The sequence below is a fragment of the Pyrgilauda ruficollis genome, unplaced genomic scaffold (assembly GCF_017590135.1).
Source record: "Pyrgilauda ruficollis isolate IOZ18807 unplaced genomic scaffold, ASM1759013v1 scaffold197, whole genome shotgun sequence".
Taxonomy (NCBI): domain Eukaryota; kingdom Metazoa; phylum Chordata; class Aves; order Passeriformes; family Passeridae; genus Pyrgilauda; species Pyrgilauda ruficollis.
Genome location: NW_024518873.1, coordinates 226,069 through 247,521, shown reverse-complemented (window position 1 = coordinate 247,521; position 21,453 = coordinate 226,069). Strand labels below are relative to the sequence as shown.

General features: G+C 41.3%; 1 protein-coding gene across 1 annotated transcript in view; it reads right to left on the bottom strand.

Moving 5' to 3' along the window:
- The window catches only part of CDH11 (cadherin 11), an 81,535-nt gene that overhangs the window by 23,909 nt on the left and 36,173 nt on the right, over positions 1 to 21,453 (bottom strand). The window contains exon 2 of the mRNA XM_041466087.1: positions 18,209 to 18,330. The gene's annotated coding sequence lies outside the window, so the exon portion shown is untranslated. The remainder of the gene's footprint in view (positions 1 to 18,208; positions 18,331 to 21,453) is intronic.

The following is a 21,453-nucleotide window of genomic DNA, read 5'->3' as shown; positions in this document are numbered from 1 at the left end:
ACTCCTATCCTCAGAAAACCTAAAACAGCATAAATCAACAGGCTCCCACTGAAGGCTGTGAAATTACTTACATTCAAACCAGCTACAGTCTGGATTTTCATAAACTGCTTGTATTCTAAAAGACAAGGTGCACAAGATGCTCTTAAGTTAAAGCTAAAATAAACTTCATTAAAAAAAGAAGCAGTAGTTTTTACCAAAAAAAAAAAAAAAAAAAAAAAACAACCCAAAAAAAAACCCAAAAAAAAACACAAGCCAACCCAGATCTCTTTTTTCCTTCCTTTATTTTTCAAACAATCTACTTAAAACATTTCAAACATTTCAACATTAACTCAGCCGCTGAAATCCTACAGTTTCCTTCTACTTCAAGCAGAAAACAGCTAAACAATTTATAAAGCAATTCCTTTTTCTCTTGGGGAAAAATACCTCATAATCCTGAGACTCTGGAATACAGATGTGAGGAGGGCAATTGTTGCAGCTGCTGGGCTGCTGCTCCAGTGATTGTCTGAAAGTTCTGTGTGCAGCACTTTGATTCAGGCATTGCACGTATTTTTCAGACTGATTTGCCATGAATGGTTGCAGCCTTTTTTAAAAGTCACAGTCTTTGAGGCCTTTGGGTAACTCTGCCCATAGGTTTATTATCCTCAACTGCAGCAAAGCCAGTCGCAGTGGGAGGTTGACCAAACTGCAACACCGCTGCTTTTAGCTGGGATACAGTTAACCTTCCTCCTGGTAGCTGCTCCAGTGGTGTGTTTTGAATTTAGGAGGAGAATGATGCTGATAACACACTGAAGTTGGAGTTGGTGCTGAGCAGTGCTCTACACTGAGTCAAGGACATTCCAGCTTTCAGCAGGCTGCATGGGACGCACCAAGAGCAGGGAGTGGACACAGCTGGGATAAGTGACCCAGCCTGGCCAGAGGGATATTCCAGACTGTTGAGGATTTTTTGCAGGTTGAGGAGATTTTGCAAAACAATGGGCATATTCAGCACAATCCAGCCTGCTGGTAACAATGGATAATGGACAATCAATAATGGACATATTCAGAAAAGGGGTCGGTATATCCTTGAAAAAGATATAAGACAAGCCATCAAGACTCAGCAAGTTTGTCAGAAAGTTTCAGAAAGTGAGAAAAAAGAAGCAAAGGGTGGGCCAGATGACCACAGTAAAGCGCATGAAAAATCAGACTATCCAATGAGGATTCTAATTTAGACGCGTGAACAGCTAGGATTAACCATTCATGTATTAACTAGAGACACGTGAGCAGTAGAAACTTATTATAAATATAGCCTTTTGGAGGTAATAAATTTGGATTCACTAGATCATATTGATCATGGCATGATGTCCCATTCCTGATCCTCCGCACCTCACCAGACCATTCCACTGTGCTCAACACGTGAACTGGGGGCAGCTGGCCAGGTGTCTCTTAGGAGCTGGCTGGGCAGAAGTCTGTGAGTGGTGAGCAACTGCAGCATGCATCACTTGCTCTGTATATTCAAATTCTTTCTTTGATGTTATCACGATTTCCTTCCTTTTCTGTCCTATTAAAGTGTCTTTATCTCAACTCATGAGTGTTCTCACTTTTACTCTCCCAAATCTCTGCCCCATCCCAGGAGAGCAGTGCCTGTGTGGTGCTTAATTGCAGGCTGAGGTTAATCAACAAACATCCTGATTTTTTTTGTACATTACTGTTGAGAACTGCACAAGATATCATTTTGAAATCACAAATTTTCCTAACAAATCTGTAATAAAAGCTGTTTCCCACTTCCTTGAGCACAGTGGATCCCAAGCTTCATAGACGGGTGCTGTCCCTGGCCCAGAGCAGAGCTCGGAGCTGCCCCAGGGGAGGAAGTCTCAGACTGCTCTGGCTGAACCAAGATGGACTTGTACTCAAAAGCATGAATTCCATTAATATTTTTTAACTGTATACAAACCAATGTTTGCAATTTTGGTATTGAATAACAGTGTTATCAGAGGTAAAGGGTGAGCAAGAGTTAGTCAGCCACCACACAAGGTCTGATCTCAGTAGCAATGCACATGAGGGCAGTGAAATCCCTGAATATCATTGGATGCATGTGAGACAGAGAAATATTTTAAAAGTCTAGTCCACACTCTGAAAAACAACCAGCATGGGGAGGTGTATACCAAAATGTCTGCATGGAAATAAAATGTGTCCCTAAACAATTGTGAGAACAGGCCTGCTGGGCATTTCTAGCTGCACAGACAGCATGGCTGTGCTGTGTGCTTGTAGTTGCTAATGCAAACCTCACCAGTTTCAGTTTTAACATAAGAAAAGTCTGATCTTTGACTGTTAGAAAATAACACCCATCAAGATTCCTAATGGAAATATGCTGTTCATTTAAGAATTCAATCAAGAACACAACACCTGAAAAATAATATATCCATGTCCACGTGGAAACCATATTGCAAGCAGCCACTCTGCAAAGTCAATGTGCTCCACACAGCTTCACACAGATCTGAATGATTGCTCCAAGATATCAACAGTGAAAAACGAAGAGGCAGCGGAGATATTTCAATGACAAGAGCAGTGGCGGAAGTGAAGTCTAGCCAACTTTAAATTCCTTTCATTATTTTTATAGCAACAATAATCCCCAGCGTTCATGATGATTTCCTGTGTGCTATTAAATGACCATATGCCAAATTATAACAGACTAAACAATTTTTTCTGATTTTTCTAGGCCATAACTTCTGGATGATGCATTAAAATAGCAATTGTTCTCAGGAATACACTTGGCAGAAGGCAGCCAAGATCACAGTGTTGCAATATAATAATGGATGATTATGTTCTGAAATGTTTTGCAAAAGTATCAAGTAAATATAGCAAACTCCCAGTCTAAATGAGATTTTAGCTGTAATTAGAATTAGCTGAAATGATGAAGGATTTATTCTACCATAATTTTATCATGAGACAAGGAAATGAATAGCTTTTTAATGACAGAATAAATATTGGATCATATTAGTTCTGGAGCTGAGAGTGCCTGAGTTTTGGGCAGAGAGGTGGGGCTCATCTGGAGGAGCCCTGGGAGGCAGGGAGGGGCCTGCAGTGCACAGGTGGTGTCCCTCTCCCCATGGGATGAGGTGCTGCAAGGCTCCCCAGAAGCTGGACAGATTCCTGCCTGTGGCACTGGGGCCGTTCTGAGCAGCCCCAGGGCTCCCAGTGCACGGTTGAACCTCAGTGCCCTGCATGGAGCGTGTCCCTGCCCTGGACACTGCAATTTCCCTGGGCTCTTGGAAAGGGAGCAGCTCCCATGGAAAGCAGGTGGGGAGCACATCTCCACATCCAATAATCAGTCGAGTCACACTGATTAATCTTTAGGGCATATCGCAAAGGTGACTTTGGGAGTTTTTAACAAAACACACGAGGTGAGGGATGTGGAAGAGTTCTGTGCACAAGGGTTTCATTCCTGCTGTGCATGGATGAGTGTGGGAGGGGTTCAGCCTGCCACAGGTCTTTATCCTCCTGCAGACTGCTCCATGCAAGCCCTTGGTGCCTACCAATTTTCAAGAAATTTGGTGCATATTAATAAGAAAAGATTTTTGAAGGATAAAAGTTACTGTTGCAGAAAGGTATTCAGCCCTAATCAGTCAGTCTCTCACATTTAACATTTAATTTGATTTTTTTCCTCTTTAACAAAATGTTGTTCTCTTCCTTGAGTCATTTCAAGAAAATGACATAATAAAGTAAATTGATAGCCTATTCCTTATTGTTTGTGGAACAAGAAAAACCACCAGGAATCAGTACCTTGCACATTTAACATAATTATCTCCATTAATTTTTGATTTTAAACTGATCTGCATTATCAGACCAATCTTTGAATAGTTTTTAGCTTGGACTTCATGACAAACTTGTGCAAAAGAGGGCCTCTTATTTTATTTACACAAAATAACGTTTTGATATCAAGATCTGCTTTGCAGTACCTTCAGTTGCATGACACATATGGCAAAGCCAGTTCTTCAGATAAACCCTTTAGTTCTCAAAACAGCTGAAATTTAAAATTCTAGGTGTACTAAATCTGGTCAAGACTCAAATGAGGATTATTGCATTTTTCCACTGCAACTAGAAACCAGGCGGAATTTACCCTTAAGCAGAATTAAGGGAGGTGCAACACTGCTGTGTCAAAATTTGTAAGGCCTCCTTTAAAAGGATAGCTGAACTGGGAGATGAGACAACACCAGCTTTCAGCTGTACCCCAGCAGTTTAGGGCTTTCCAGTCAGGAAATCATCCCATTGAGAACTGGAGTTTTGCTTCCTCAAATGAACCCCTTCTCCCAGGGCAGCACTGGGACACAGCACCAGCACAGTTCCCTCTCAGTGCCAGCACCATGGGCCTCACTCATCACGTGTGAAATAGGAGAATTAAAAATTGAAGGACTCCCTCTGTGTCAAACTGACTCCATGCCTGTGAGCAGTCCCAGGGTCTGGTCTTGTATATCTGTGTGTGCTGGGAATCAGGCACCAGGAGCATGGAATGACAGGACAACTGATAGAGGGAAGATTTAGGGCAGATATTAGGGGAAAAAATCCTGTTCCCTGGCAGGGTGGGCAGGCCCTGGCACAGGGTGCCCAGAGCAGCTGTGGCTGCCCCTGGATCCCTGGCAGTGCCCAAGGCCAGGTTGGACACTGGGGCTGGAGCAGCCTGGGACAGTGCAAGGTGTCCCTGCCATGGCAGGGGGGCACTGGATGGGATTTAAAGTCCCTTTCAGCTGAAACCATCCCAGAATTTTTTAATAAAAGCCAATGTGCACTGGTCTCATGTAAAATGTTTTGTTTAGATAACAAGAGCTCTGATCTCTATACATTCCTGCTGTATTTGTAGCTGGTAAATTTAATTTTTCCCAGTGTGTGATTCCAAAGCAGACCAGCAGGCAATAACTCCCTGTGAGCCCCTCTGCAGCTCTGGGTCCCTCTTGCTGGAGCATATTCCAGGCCTCACTGGAGAGAACAGCAAAAACCCCTCAACTGAATGCAAATTAATATAAAGTTTTCTGTGCCATTCACAAAACATAATTAGTCTTATGAGACAAAAGTATTTAGTCCAGAAAAGGAAATTCTTCATATTTAAAGATACTTGGGGGAAAAAAATTCTCTTAGTTATTGCACTGAATAATGAGAACCTCACCCTCCCCCTGTTCATGTTCTGTGTTTTCCATGGGAGGACTTTACACTGCAATGTAAAGGATTAGAATTTAATGCTGCAGTTCTACACAGATAAGTGTATATATAAATTTATATATAACTTTATATATAACTTTATATTTGGTGAGCAAACAGATTCTAGAGGTATTCCACCACAGAGGAATTCTAGGTCATGGCAAGATTTGTATGTACTAGATACAGAAGTGAAATCTTTACAGAACTGGTGATTTGCATCTTGACAATAGAAGTCGCTTCAAAAATGCTAAGCAAATTTTGTAGAATCCTGTTCTGTGTTTTGTAGAATCCTATGAAAGGAAATCTTAATCCTTTGTAATTTTAAATTATGTTTTATAGCACTGTATTGGATTACTGAGATGTTTAAAGCCAATAATCCCCAGCTGCTCCAAAGAAGAGTTTTTGAAATGTAGCCACATTTTCCTGTAGCAGCATTGAGACTCAGCATTACAAAATCATAGACAAAGCCAAATGATGGCCCTTTGAAAACAGAAGTCATTGTGCAGGGAAGAGGAAGAGAAATAACCCCCTGAACAGTGTGATGTGCTATCTGTCAGCATCCACCTCTAAATTCATCATGGAAGGAGGGCATTTTCCCCAAGCTTTGATTTAATTTGTGCTCGTTGGGGAAGGGTGAGATTGCCTCTCGCTGTACCTCATATAAAGCAGGGGAAAGCAGGAAGACAACTTAGTACATTATGGAGTGAATGACACAGAAATAAGCCTGAGAGTGATATTAAAAGGCTTGGGAAATGAAAAATGGCTGTAAACAGAGTTTTACATTTACTTGCTGCCCTGGGGAGATCCACTTAAGATAAATGTGACAGAGGCTGTCTGGTTTTAAGCATAAACTCTACAGGAACACAACCAGCATAAGAAAGGCAGTCTTATTAAAGAACATGGTGATTGATAGAGTCATTTCAAGTAATGACTAAGCTTTTGGTAGAGTTTATTTTAAATAGTAATTGTGTTCTTGTGCTTCTCAGACAAACTAGAATTCTCATAATTCCCTGGATGCTCCAAGGCCAGCGAGGCTGCAGCCAAGCCCATGCCAGTCTCAGTCATATTGTTATTATGTAAGTGGCTATCAATGACAGCCTGAGGAGGACACAGATGACAACTAAAGTCAACTTACTTGCAACTACTAATGCTGTATTTACATGCTAAGCCAACCCTGAATATTTTTCCCCCTAAGAATTGATATGTATGCATATCTGAATAACATTTGTGCTGTGACTGATAGTCTCTTTGGTTTGTGCCAGAAATGAGAGAGAAAGTCAAGATTAAAGGGTGAAAACCTATCAAAAACTAATGATTGCAGGCAGGTCTATTGAGCTCCCAAAGCAAGGCAGACAGGATTCCAGCCAGCAATCCATTTCTGCTCAGATCCATAGCCTCTTGCTGAAGGGCTGGCTGCCCCCTCAGGAGCAGAAATCTAAATTCAGTCTGTGGTTCTGCACTTACAGCTTCATTTCCAGAGGCAGCTTCAGCAGTGCTGCCCAAAAGCCAGACTACTAAAGCATCCTGGGTGGTCTTTGTGTGGCCAGTGTGTTCCTCTACAAAACATTCTTCCACTTTGAATTTAATCCTACCGGACTCCTCAATCCCCTTGGCCCCTTCAGTTTGGTCTCCCTGACGCAGGAAAGTTCCTGATGAAAGACTTCCCCATGGTGACTCGTTTAGAAAGGTTCACATTACAGGCCCTGGAACATTTATCTTTATAAAACTCGACAAGTTAGGGAATTACTGAGAGTTCCCTTTACAAATACATTTGCTAAAAAGAGAAAGGTGAGAGCGAAATTACCAATCAAAAGCCTTCTCCTTTCCCCAGCTTTCTTGGAGCTGTGGAAGGAAGAGCTCAGATCCTTTAGCCATGCCCGAGTAAGGTTCTTCTTTTGATAGCTTGCTTAACTGTTCCAGTTTAGTGCAGATTTCTTCCATAAAGAGCATAAAAGCCACTTTGAGATTTCTGAATGAAAAATTGAATCAATAATTAATTTTTGCTTAGGCAGAGATTGTCTGTGAGGAGACCAATTTTGGCTCAAAAGTATGAGATAACAACCTCAGAATATTCAAACACATTCCCAAAGCAGCCTCAGTGGCACTAATAAAGGAGACCATCACTGTTTAAATACCTAATGGGAGGCTACAGCTGAAAAGACCATATCTTCACATTTCTATTATTATTTGCAACCTATTAAATCACAAGATTATAACTGAAACAATGTTTGCATGAGTCTTTTCTGAGATGTCTTGCTGTAATTAGTCACCATAGAATATTTTCATCTAACCTAAAAAAACCCAAGTACACAAACACAAAGAAAACACCATCTTCATTAAAACAACTTCTTTTTGGCTTTCTGATCTGCTCTGAGCACAAATCAGAGGAATGATATGGATTTTTAGTGTTCATAGGCTGTAAGGACTAAGGCATAATTCCCAACTTTTTATTGCAAACCCAAAAATCCAGCAACAGGTGCTAGGATGGTCCTGGGTGGTCCCATCTCATGCAATGAGATGCTAAACATACAAATAAATACAATAATAGCACAAGAAAGACAAGCACAAAAAATAGCACCAAAAAGACAGACTGGTGTCAGCTTTCAATTAAAATTTGGTTTTCATTCAACTGATCCATTTTTTAAAAAGGGCAAATGATTCAGCATATTTTTCATAAGCATAAATCATTTCGAGTTAATCCTGTTCATCACATCTTTCTAACTGATCACATGGACCACAAACACATCCCAGACCTGCCTTGGCACTATTTCTGACCTGTAATTGCAGATGATAGAGGAAAAACATTTCATTTCTGTTCCTGTGACAGGACCAGCAACAACGACAGATTTATGGCAGTGCCTTGCTTTAGCTGGAATGATGTTTGGTGTCATTGTTACCATGCAGAAAAAGCAAGTTTTAAATACCTGAACTGATACTTCACAGAGTTTGTCGTGGGAAATTGGCCAAAAATGGGCATTAAAAAAATTAGATTAGTGATATGCATAGCTGAATCTATGAATCAACTTTATTAGATGTATTTTGGAAGTGCATTAGGGGTTTTGAGGCTATAAATACCTTTTGCCACCCTTACTCTGCTGCCAAGGGCAAACCTTGGCCTTAAGAGTGCAATAACCAGGTCTGGTGGGGAGTATCTGCAGGTCCTGGAAAACCAACCTCATTTCTGCACCTTGCACCAGCAATGTCTTCTCTAACCAACAGGAGATTATGAAAGTACTGGAGTGAGAATGAACGTATGTCCAGTCAGGTAAAGCTTCACCTTCCACATCAATAACAATTTTCTCATTAATGAAAATCCCTGAAGTGCCCTTCAAAATGAGTTTGGGGAAAAGAAAGAGGAAAACCTAACATTTGATAGGACTGCTGGATCAAGAACAGTTTAATTTTTGGATGAAATTACCTCAATATGAGACAAGTAGAAGGGAAAAATTTACATTTCTAGAAGTGAAGTAAATAAAAAAAACTATAATTAAAAAAAATGCCATGCATGTGCAAATATACACATAAAAATACTGAAAGCTTGATTCACCAGAACAGGATTAGGCTTTTTTTTCCTCCACACTAAACATTCCCTTACATTCAGCAGATTTTCTACCAAAATGTTTTTTTCAAATGTTGCCAGGGTGATATCACTATATCAATCCAACCAATTTCCTTTGAAGTCTCCCATAACAGTAATTAAATAAATTGCTCTTGGAGTAATTATGGGTTATTTTTTTCTGGAAAAGGAACTGTTAGGTTAAAGAGAGATGAGAGAGTCTGTCACCAAACATAATCTTTCTAGAAACATTGGTGCTTGCTACAATTATTGGAAGAAGGATGGAATACTTTAAAACTTTGGACCTTTTTAGCTTTTTTAAACGAAATGTCAACTTCCCAGCTGAAGTAAGCACCAAGCTAAAATGACTGCTGACAGTCCTGAGAGCGCAGAGAGAAAGAAAATGGGAGTTGTGTCAATAGAAAGCTTTTAAATTCTATGTATTAAGCCCAAGAGGGCTGGTGAAGGCCAAATTGCAGTGTTAAAGCAAGTGGATGATGAACAAGATGAAGGGGATGGAGAGCCCAGGACTGATGATCCGGTGGAGGGCACAAAATGGAACAGTCCCTAAATTCATCATGTTGGAGCCCTTGGAGACTGGGCTGCTGCAGCTGGGGAGGTTCTGTGTGTGGCCATCCATCAGCTCCAATGCCTCCCCTCTCTGCTCTGCGAATTTGATCGGCCCTGATAGAGGCAAACGAGGCTTTCACAGTTTCCAAATGTGTAACTTTATGTTCCAGCTGTACTTTGGGTTTCGCTCCAAGTCAGGCTAAAATTGCTAGGGGCAGAATGTTGAGCATCTCATGAAGTTTTGGGGGCTTTTTTTTGGGTTTTTTTTTTTGGGTTTTTTTTTTTTTTTTTTTTTCCCCAGAATAATGTCTTTTACCTTTGCTAGGGATTCCCTTTTATTTGTGGGGATTTGACATTCACCTGATAAGCAGCACTGATTTCAGAACAAACTTAGCTAACCCTCACCATGTTCTCTAGCTTAGTCTGGTACCTCAGACTTCATGGAATTTAAATTCTGGTGCTTGCTAGTATTGTTCACATTGCAAAGAGCATGGAGCTTTCCATTCAAAGATTTTCTTTTAATTCCTTGGCTATGTTTCTCTTTATGTGTGATGCTGAAACACCCATCCTCCTTTTCCTTTAAATCTCTCTGGTATATGAGATAATGTTGCATAAGAATAACCCCTGTGGATTAGTATCTGAATTTCATTATGGAGCCTTTACCATATCCCACCCAAGGACAGTGACACAGTGCTTGCCTGCAAGCTAAACCTCTGCTTTCTCACCACTTCGAAGACCCAAAGACAGTGTTTTCAACTTCAAAACTCACAAGGGTGAGCAAAAGGACAATAAAAACTAGCTTCCTGGAAATCCAGTGGTCAAAGGGAATAAAGCACCAGACAGGCACCAGCTGGAGAAACTGGATCTGGGGATTCATCCAAGAACAGGGAACATCTTTCTGAGCAGACAGACATATTTCTTGTTCCAATGGATGGCTGACAGGGTAAACATGCTATAAAAAACTTAACATTATCTTTTTTTTTTTTTTTTAAACTCTTCATGCAAATTTTGTGAACCCCTTCTGGCTTAAGCTTCAGCAAGTGAGCTTAGAATCAGACCCAAGGAATGGCAAATCCATATTATAAGCAGGAAGAATAATTATGAAGGTCACGCACAGGCACTTGTATTATGTTTGTAAACACAGCTTGAACTAAACCCAACCATGATACGTGACACAAATGATGGTGTAAGAATGAGATTGCCAATAGGGCTGTTTACTGAATGCTTATTTAATAATGGGACTTAAATAAATAGTGTAAAACATAATTTTCCACATGTTAATGTGAACTTGTTAAAATTTCAGTGCCTTGTAAGCCCTTAGGACAGTGTCACCATTGCTTGTGATGTGCCCAAGCTGGAGTGAGCTGCCAGCACAGGACAGAGGACCCAGCTGATTCTTAGGCAGCATCAGCACCACTTTTGGCCTGCCCAGGCCTTGGGTCTGGTTAATTTATTTGGCTGTTAAGAAGCTTTCTAAGGACTAAAGGGCCACTGCCTGATTTGCTTGGGCTTTTTGCTTCATTCAGGATGACTCTGTGCTGTAACACAGTGGGTTTATGTGTATGTTTGAAATGAAAGGGTAAAAATAATAATGTAATAATGCAGTGGTCCATACACAGTGAACTACCTGTGCAGCCAAGAGACAGCACAGGAGGAGAGAGCAGGTCTGAAAATTGGAGGGTGGTGGGGCTGGAAACTGCTCCCCAGGGCTCAGCCGTGGAATCACTGCAGCCTGGGAGCTGCACAATGCTCAGAGACAGCACAGGGAGCAGAAGATGCTGTTCAACAGCCAGAAAATCATCTTTCACAGCAACACAGGCTGCCTTGTGCTCTACAGAGCCGAGGGGAAAGTGCAGCCTGAGGAGCAGGTTTGCAAACTTAACAGTGACTCTGGAAAAATAACATGTTAGAAACAGAACAATGGCTCTGGGTCCAGGGAGAAGGTCCATCCCTGAGTTCTCTGGGATAAGGTCCCACCCCCGTCCTGCCTCAAGACCTCTGCCTGAGTCAGCTGATGGTTCCTTTCCATCAGGAAAAGGCAGGGACTGGGAGGCTCCTGTGCACCACTTTTAACTATACATAACTCGTGTAAGAGCTCAGTGTGGCAGAACTGATCATTCTCTGGTTAGACTCATTAGAATTTAGGCCAACAGAACATTATTGGCTTTTAATTTCTGTTCTTTTGGATTAGATGAGCTCAACAAGCTGCAACAGATTAAACTGGCAGAGACTTCAAGGACCCTGGACTGAGACCTGGATGTAACTCCACAACTGCCCAGAGGCAAAGCACTCAGCTGGACAAAGGGAATGTGTCAGCCTTGTGTGAGCTGTGCAGAGGAAACAGAGGGAACAGCACGTGGGGAGCAGAGGTAACCTGGATAACCCTAACCCAACAGAGCACCAGCCCCTGCTTGGGAGAGTGGTTTTGACAGCTGTTAAAAAATCATTACCATTCTATCCTTTGCAGGCAAGTTTTCCCACTTAAACAATTCATTATCTCTGTATTTGTTAATTATAAAACAAATCAAATGACTACAAACCTACAAAGAGAAAAGTGGTCATTCCATTTGTTGGACATACAAATTTGGTGTCATTCTGCTGGTACTGGGAGCAGCAGAGAGGTGATAGCCAGTGGCTCGGTGGCTTTCCTCGGAGAGAGCACAGCACAGTCTTTGTTGAGCTGCCCTTGGGGTGAGCTTGTTCCTGGCATGAGGCTGTTCTCTCCTGGGCCTCACACATGGCAGAGGGGGACAGGAGACACAGGTGGCACCTTTGGGCTCATGAACAGGACAGCAGAGCAGTGAAGGCTGCAGCTGGCTCCCAGCCTCGGGATGAACAGCTCATTAGTGAGTGCTAAATGTTTGTGTGAGCATGTTTCCTGGAATAAATAAGGAATATCTTCTACCCAGCATGCTGCAAGTCACACATGCTGCCTGCAGTAAGAAAGCATGAGAACAGCTCAGGAGGTTAAGGCAGAGACTTTGGCTTGGTTGGTTATTTTTGCTTCAGTTCTGCCCTGGTTCACAAAATATAGCTGATGGCACAAACCCCAGCCAGGACGGCCAGGAGGCCTCTGACAGTGGCCAGGCTGTGCAGGTTATGTAATCTGCTTTTCTGTTTTGGGGCGAGAGATGGGAGAGGTGGAGGCCAAAGTTCTCCTGTAAAAGAAGGGATAAAGCTGCAAAAGTACAGGGGTCAGACCCCATGACCATGAATATTCAGTATTTTAGGCTGTTGTTTCTAAAAGAAGATTGTGTTCATAAACAGAACCAGAAAATACCCTTCAGGGTCAGTCCTGCTTTTGATTCCAAATGTTATGTTGGCTCAGACTTCCCCTTTCCTGGCCTCTCCCATTATCCCATTGAATTCATTAGGAGGCTGTGGCTACTGGCCAAAAGAAACGGGTAATGCATCCCAGAGCCCGTATACTTTGAAATATCTTCTGAGACAGGAATTTATAGCATCAATATAATGAAACTCAGATTACAGCATTAAAGTCTGAGTCTGTCTGCTTGTCACACATACCAGAATTATACAGAAAATGTGAGCCACGGAACCCTGAGGAAACTGGGGAAAATGTGCACTCCCAGCTAGAGGGAGGCTTTAGGACTTGGTTGCACCAAGTCAGAGAACAAATTAAACCAAGTTTAAGAACAGCCTCAAGCAAGAGAGAAATCACACATGATGCTACACAGGTAGCAGCAGCAGACCTGAAAGAACTGCTATGGAATAACAAACATTTAGGCTTTGGCACACTGAATTTAGCAAATTTAGCCTGATCTAGAGCAGTTACTACCTTAGATAAGAAAAAATAGGATCAAGTCCTGAATCCATTCTCATTTTGTCCCTCCAGACCGTGACCAGCCATGAGAGGGTTACTTTTTTGCTTTAAGGTATCTGTTTAGTGTGTTGTATTCTATGCCATTCTCTTTGATGTTGCATTTATTGTTATGTATTCAATGATTATCAAATGGGTGCTTTTTATCCCAAAAAATCCACATTATTCTCCTGCAGTAATTACAAGTATTGCTTTTATAGACCAGAAACTGGACAGCTTTCTCCTGTAAAGGAACAGGAGAGACTTCACCTAAAACCTTGGAACAAACCTTCATTTATGAGACAAGGGAATCATTTTTATTCCACTACATGAATTCAGTGGGCTGCCACAGGCCAGTCATAATCTGTTATTGTTTCCCTACAACCTTGTTCTATTAATTTTTCTTTTTAATGAACTGTCCAGTCTAGTTTGGCTGTGGAAGCTATGATGGAGCTGCAATAGAAATGGTTTATGTCATACCTTTGTCAAAAAGCTTTCCCCTACAGCAGCAGAATGTAATTGAAAAGCCATTTTAAAATAAAAGTAACTGAGTGCTTGCAAATGCAGGTTGTCAGGAATGGAGAGGGAAAAACCTTTGCATTACATTAGATTTTACCAATCACTACTTGTGTGTCTTTATTAGTGTTTATACAGATGAGGAAAGCCACAGAAACTGCAACTGCTGCATGGTTATATCAGCAAGTGTTCCTGCAAGATACATTTTTAAGAAGTTTTCTTCAACTGTAACTAACAATGTAGTAATTGGCTGGGTTAAACACCTCAAAATAATTAAATACACTAAATTTTGATTTATTTTATGGCATACAGACTATGTCAATTTTTGAGACAGCAAACTGACATCTGAGCAGAATTCAAATAAGTTTTTATTGCATATGAAACTTTGAAAGGCTGAGTGCACAGCCCTCTTTTCAAATGTAATATATATGTGGAAGGCACACTATTTAGTTTTCTCTTGGGTTTATTTTTCTAGCCCTGGCTATGTGTATTTTTTCTTGGAGACACTATAGTATAAATTTTAAATATGCTATTATTCTCCTCCTCACCATCACTATTAAAACACAAAGTGAGCAACTATATATATACACAGATATATATATATATATAAGTATACATGTTTGTGTATATATACACACTGTATATTTATGTATTTATTGTTAAAGCTGACAACAGTTTTTTCCACAAATTCCCATTAAAATTGTTTCAGAAAGACTCTGATTTAGCTTTTAATTCCGACTTTTCACCTTTGAAGTAACTGTGGAACTTTTGCCAGTTCATTTTATCAGAGCACAATTTCCAAGTATTTGAGGTTATTTTGACCCAGAAATGATTGGAGTTTTGGGGAGTTTTTCAGTCAATGGATCAATCTTTTAATGCCCTTTCTCCTCTGCTGGCCAATCTCTGCAGCCTGTGCAGTGCAAATTCCTTAGGGAATCTCATCCTGGGGGGGGCAGATTTCAGGAGTTTCCTGTTCCTTAGCCCAGCCAGGCTGCTCCAGACCCTGCTCCAGAGCTCAACCCTGCAGGCCAGACATGGCTGGAATTCCCCAGCAAGCTGGAAAATGCAGGGATGAGTTTCTGATGACTCGGTTGTTTCAGGAAACAAACTTTTAGCCACAAAAAGCTGAATTTCAGCTCAGGTACACGTTCATTGTTTCCAAAAACAAGTCACTCATTTCAGCACTCTGCTACATTGAAGATTCTTTCAAGGCAACATGGAAATAATTTTCTGTTAAAAAGCAGATAGAAAAACCTGAAATGTCCATGTTAGTAAGTACTGAGACCATAAGAAACAGGACAGTGTCAGTGCATTTCCCCACTTGATGTCTTTGAAGCCATTGTAATTTCCAACAAAATAATCATGCTTCTTTGGTATCTGTTTGACCAGAATATGTCTTGTAATTATCCTAACAATGTTTCCAAAGGTTTTTCAGCTCAAGCAAGGTCTTGAAGAGAACCAAAAAGGCAGAAGTAATACATTCAGACTCCATCTCATTGCACAGACTACGTGAAATGACACTTACTCTTCTTAACAGTTCACTCTCAGGCATTTCTTTAAGAGCCACCTGGAGATTCCCTTTACTTTGGAGTGTCGTCCTACTAAAATCAAAGCTTTTGCCCTCACATGTGAGCCTATTTCGTTTAGATTACTAACATCCATCCTAAAATACGTTTAATAAGCTAATCCTGCAGGTACACTGAGTGTCTGTTCTGTGGGCTGACACTGAGCATTCAAAATTCAGGTTTTAAAAACCTACAGAAGCAGATATTTGTGGAGAAGCGAAGTGAAGATGTGAGATAGGCTAAAACAGGCACCTGGAGGGGGAACATTCTGCTCTGACTTGTAGGCCAGGTTCAACATGCAGGACAGGGATTCCAAGTAAAAATTAATATTCTTTCACATGCCATCTGTGCAAAAACAAAACTATAGAGGAATTTCATTCCAAGATCTGCTCTGTGCATTGTGAACAGCCTGGTTTTCCCATTATATTCTTTCTACATAAGAATGAAATGTTACATATGAAAGAGGCAAAGTATGCATTGTAAGCACTAATTTCTATATTCAGGAAGTGAACTTCAGTTTCTCATCCCATCTGATGAACTCATCACAGCCTTCCAGGATCTGGGGGGCTGCAGGGAGCGTGGACAGGGGCTCTGCACCAGAAGCTGCAGTGCCAGGAGCAAGGGCTTCACACTGACAGAGGAGAAATTCAGTCAGGTATTGGGAAGGAATTGTTCCCTGGCAGGGTGGGCAGGCCCTGGCACAGGGTGCCCAGAGCAGCTGTGGCTGCCCCTGGATCCCTGGCAGTGCCCAAGGCCAGGCTGAACACTGGGGCTGGGAGCAGCCTGGGACAGTGCAAGGTGTCCCTGCCCCTGGCAGGGGGGGGCACTGGATGGGATTTAAGGTCCCTTCCAGACCAACACATTCTGGGATTCCCTGATTTTATGATTCTCTAAGAGTATTCATTTTTGGGGTCCTGAGGACCCTTTATTCCTGTGGGATGCTTTACAGAATAATATAATCATAGGGAAGTGTATAATCTGTTGTGCTTACCCTCAGTCTCTCTTGAAATTCAGTACAGAAAATCCAAGCAGCACAGGAAGAAAATGGCCAGTTAGGATATTCCTAGTTCCTGTAGCTCCCTGGTCACCTTCTGTAGTGACTGAGCCAAGGCTGTGTCACAGCCCCCAGCAGCTCAGCAGGGCCTTGCTGTCTGCCCCGCTGCTCTTTGTTCCATGAACAATAGTTAAACATGAATATTTTACCTTCTCAACTCTTGTCATTATCCAGATACTGTGACAGGAAATTTGCATTCCTGAATAGGCACAGCTGGAAGTTATTTAAGAAAGATCCTTCAAAAGAAGGGAAGAGAATTTAGGAAGCATATGGAGTCACAGGTTTACATGATAATCAACAAAAGCAGCTCTTGTTCCTCCTCTTTTGCAGGGAGACACTTCACACTCGGAGCAGAGGGAACATCCCACAGTCTCTCTGCAGGAAGCTTTCTTTCACAAATTATTTGCTTTAACTCTGAAATGCAAAGAAGTCTATGAAAAAAAGACAACACTTTGTCAGATAAAACTGCGGTAGGGACCCAGTTAAAATTCACTTGTCTCACACTCTAGTGAGAGTGATGGGCTGTTTTCCTTTAAGCTTATTCCTCACAGTGCTTTAATTTCTAAAAATTAAGTCTGTTTGGAAGTAGCTCTGAAGTCAGGAACAAGTGGAGTAGAAAGGGCCCTCAACTAAACCATGAACTGAGATATTAGAAAATGCCAAAAGAGGCAAAACTGTGGTGAGAAAATTAATGTAACTGTGCATGGAACAGAGACATGCAGAACTAATTTCAGATATTTTCTCTATGTCCTCTTGATACCCAGGAATGAATTTGAAACCTAGTCAGGAAGTCTTCAAACCAAACCCTCTTTAGAATCGTTCTGTTAAGAAACTGGATCTAAACAAGAGCTGAGCACTGTTTGCAAAATGTGGCTTTTGTGTTCAGACAGGACCAGAATCTGCCATGCTGAGCTCTGCCATTGCTCAGGAGTTAATTCAACCCCGTGCTGCTGGTGTCACCCAGCCTGGCTGCTGCAGTCCCCTCCCCAGATCTGAGGACACCACACACATCCCATGGAGCTGCTCAGAAGGATGTTGAAGTGTTGCTCATTTGGCTGCCAGAAATAAGATACATCTCATTTAAGGTATTTTCACAGAAATGAAGCACCTGTCAAGCCAGACCTGAGCGAACTGAATGTAGAAACTGTGAATGAATCAGCAAGACAAAGAGCTTTAATATCCTGGCACTGTACTTTTTATCCCACACAATTCAGGTGGGCTCGTGCCTTTGATTCTGTAAAAATGACATTGTTTAGATATTTATTATCTATTACACCTAATCTGTTTCTGTGTTAAACTTAGAAACAAACAATGGACACTCCTGTAAGTGAGCAATTCTCACCTCTGTGGAATTACAGCAACAGCACAACTGAAAAGGATTTGAAAAATTAAAGGCATCAGAGCAGCAGATCCAACTATTTGTACGTCTAGAGTTTCCCAAACTCTGTACTTCCACACTTTCCGCCTTCTCTGAAGCCTAAGGGTCACCATGAAGTTACTTTCCCCACCCAAGTCTGAGCAGTTATACTGAGCTCAATAGTATTGCACAAAATATCAGAGAGAGAGTCCAAACGTGGAATTAATCACTCACTAGAATAAGGAAAGTATGAACCTGTTTGACTGATCACTTTCAGCTGTAAACCTAAATATCAGAAAAATTCTTACATTCCTGTTCTTCAGTGCTCTGCTGCTGTGAATTTTCAAGTGATACTTTGATGTTTAAAACAAGAAATTCAACAAACAGGCTTCAAAACATGTCCCTTTTCAAACTATGCTGTACAGAGGTAGAAGGATGGTTTGTGTCCCAGGGCTGACAGCTATCAGGAGCTCTGGTTAAAGTCTCTGAGGGATCAGAAATGTTCCCTATACTGCACAAACATCGTAGACACTGCAGAAACAAGGTCCCAGCCACGGATCCCTGACATCCCCCAGGAGATCACAGGGTTGGATGCAGGACTTACCTTCACCCACTGGAAACCTGCTGCCAGTTGATGTAGCATATTCCACACATCTGAAATGCCACTTCAGGAGCTGTGACACCTGTCAGCCCTCTGCTGCCTCTCAGCCACTACTTCAGCTCTGCCTGCAAAGAAGGAAAAAGGACATTTGAAATCCAAACTCTTGGTGGGACCATAAAAAAGGAAACAGAAGCCTGGTCTATAAACTACCACAGCAGCCTAAAGAGAGTCTGAAGACAAGCAGTTAAATACTACTTATAATTAATAAATAGCCTTTTCCTAGAATCACAGAAGGCCAGGTTTGGAAAAGACCTTAAAGATAACCCAGAGCCACCCCTCACATGGGCAGGGACACCTCCCACCATCCCAGCCCCATCCAACCTGGAATATTTAAGACTCACTTTTGCTACAATGTTCCCATAACTAAAATGCTTGAGGCCATATCAAAATTCTTTCACATCTCTTTTGTGTTATCTATGGAAAAAATCTATTCTGGCAACGTTATCCAAGACAAGACACACTGTAGTGAAAAAAGGGAACAGCTGCAGATGCCATTAACCAGCAAGATGTGCTTTGAACATTTCTAGAGTGCTCTAAAGGCATATTAGAAAATTAGTGGGTTTATCATTATGATGGAAAAGGAAGAAGATTATTTTAGGAAGTGGAACTGCCACTACAGTAGTGAAAAAAATACATAAGAGAAAACATCTGAAGCAAAAAGAAAAAAAACCAAAACAACCAACCAACCGAAAAAAAAAAAAAAAAACCCAAGAAAACCACAAACCCAAAAAACCCCCAAACAAGTAAGAGGTGCCTCTGCCTGTAAGTTCATCTACAGCTGTTTCAGTGGCTACAATTCTTTCATAAATGGGGCAGGAAGTTGAGTCAGTCTGGACAAAGGGAGCAGAAACAGAAAGAAACCTGCTGAATCATTTCTCATGACAAGTCTTGAATTTAAATTGGTAAATTAAGGATGGCCACAATTTCCCAGAGCAGTCATCGTCACACCTCATCATTTCACACATCATCATCCCAGGTGTTTCTGACAATGTCCCCACACGAGTAAAAGGTAGATAAAATATAATTAATGTGACTGAATGCAAAGGAAATACTCAGTGTGATCTGTTGTTACCTGCTGGTGCAGACACTGCATTCCTGAGGTTCATTTGAGACCTTGATAGGTGCTTAAACAGCCCTAACTGAATTCTAGGACTAAGATCCATTCCAGCCAAGAAAACCAGGCTAGATTCCCTAGTACCTCCAAATTTATTAACTGAAAATTTCTAGAACTAATTATTTAATTATTAAAAAATAGCTGTGTAATTTGGGCTGATAGATCCAAGTCAGTACTTTTCTGCAGTGTTTAATTGTTAAAGATACCTCATCTGTATCAATCCTTCATTTTATATCCACTTTTCACCCCTGTTAAAGCAATCAAGTTTTAATTGCAAAAAAAAAACCCAGTTCAGCAGCACAGACTGAATTTCAGAGCTCCCAGCACAAGTGTTGAAAAGGAAACAGGCACTGACTGGCTATTTTATATTCAGTATTGCACAAACATATTTCACTCTTGCTCCATCGAAGGAAGAAATAAAGTCACGTGGCTTCTGCGGCCCTTCACAACTGCAAATACATTGAGTCCTTTTCAAAAATTTGGGATACACATGCCATAAAAGCACATTCCTAGACAGTGGATTTTGCTAAGGTTAAGCTCTGTGATGATTTGTGTGATGACTGAGCCACTAATATAAAAGCACTTGTTGGTAAAAGTACTCCACATATTCATGCTATGAAGTACATATGGCACTTTGAAATATATTCATTTTGCAAATTTTTTTTTTATAAAGGACACTTTTGAACTAATTCAGAATTCTTATGAATGACTGAAACTGAAATAAAATTCTCATATTGAGAATTTGTTCAATATCTTTACAGAAAACAACATCTTTATGGATGACTTTGCAGCTCAAGACTCCTTTATGCCCGACACATTTGAATTTGCTTGGATAAGGACTTCTCAAAATATCCTCTTAAATATCCCTGCCATTCAATTTTTTAAGCTCTTCTTTTGTTTTTAAAAGCCTCAGAGATTTGATCAGACACTGTCAGTCCCTGCCTGACCTGCAGCTCCATTAACTTCTCCCCGTGCATCCACCTGGCCACCAGCAAAGGCACCAACCACGGAGCCACAGAGTGGGCTGGGCTGGAAGTATCCTAAAGAATAATACATAATAAATGGCAAGTGATCATTTCACTGCCAATTGCAGCCTCTATTCTGCAGTCACACTGCATTTCAATAAATATAGGGGTCACAAAATGATACTTTTTGTAGCATTAACCATTATTAGCAGTAAATAAATCTTCATGTTAGCATCAAGCAAGGAGAAAGCCCTCCAGATGTCAATTTTCATTAAAAACATAGTTTGAGACTATTTCCACCCTTGTGAATGCAGACAGAACAGTCTGAGTAATTGATATTTAGGTGTCAGGTGCCTACTTATTTCCTATTACCATTTCATTTATCAGATGCCTATTACTTTACTGTATAACATTTTTATTTTCCTATTTTCTCTGCAGCTGAATATGCCTTCAAGATTTCTAATAACTTTATAAGGCTTACAAAAGGCCGAAAAGCCAAGGCCCCCCACCTGCTGTATTTACAGAAGGCCGTTTCAAAGTCCAACCACAATTACAAGAAAACTTTAAAAAAAAAAAAAACACAAAATCCATTAAACAGTTCCAACGCTCCAAAGAGATTTGCCACAGTGGCTCTTTAAACCACACGGCCTAACAAGAGTTTTTGGGGCGAAGGAAGCCGTGCTTCGGGGCTGGCTGATGCGCAGTGCCAAGAGGAGCAGTTGGGGAACGCGGCCGGGGAGCGGGGCAGGAGCCCGGCCCATTGTCGCTGCGGCAATTATTGTACAGCGCCCGATGCAGACGGGCCCAGGCAGCAGCTGAATCCGGCATTGTCCTCGCACCATAAAAAGATTTGGGAGTCTGAAAAGCAGAGGAACGGAATCTCACAGCTTCTTAGAGTCCCCTCTGAAAGGGCCATTGTAACATCATCATAAATCCTGGGCTCCCCAGGCACTTGACAACTAAAGCAGTGGACAATAGAATTCTTGTGCTGGACAAAACACTCCTTGTCTGCCAAAGCGCTTATCTGCTTCATTTACAAATGTCTTTCATTGTACCCAAATAATTCCCTATTAGAAAAACGATTAGGAACAGCACTAAATAAATATTCA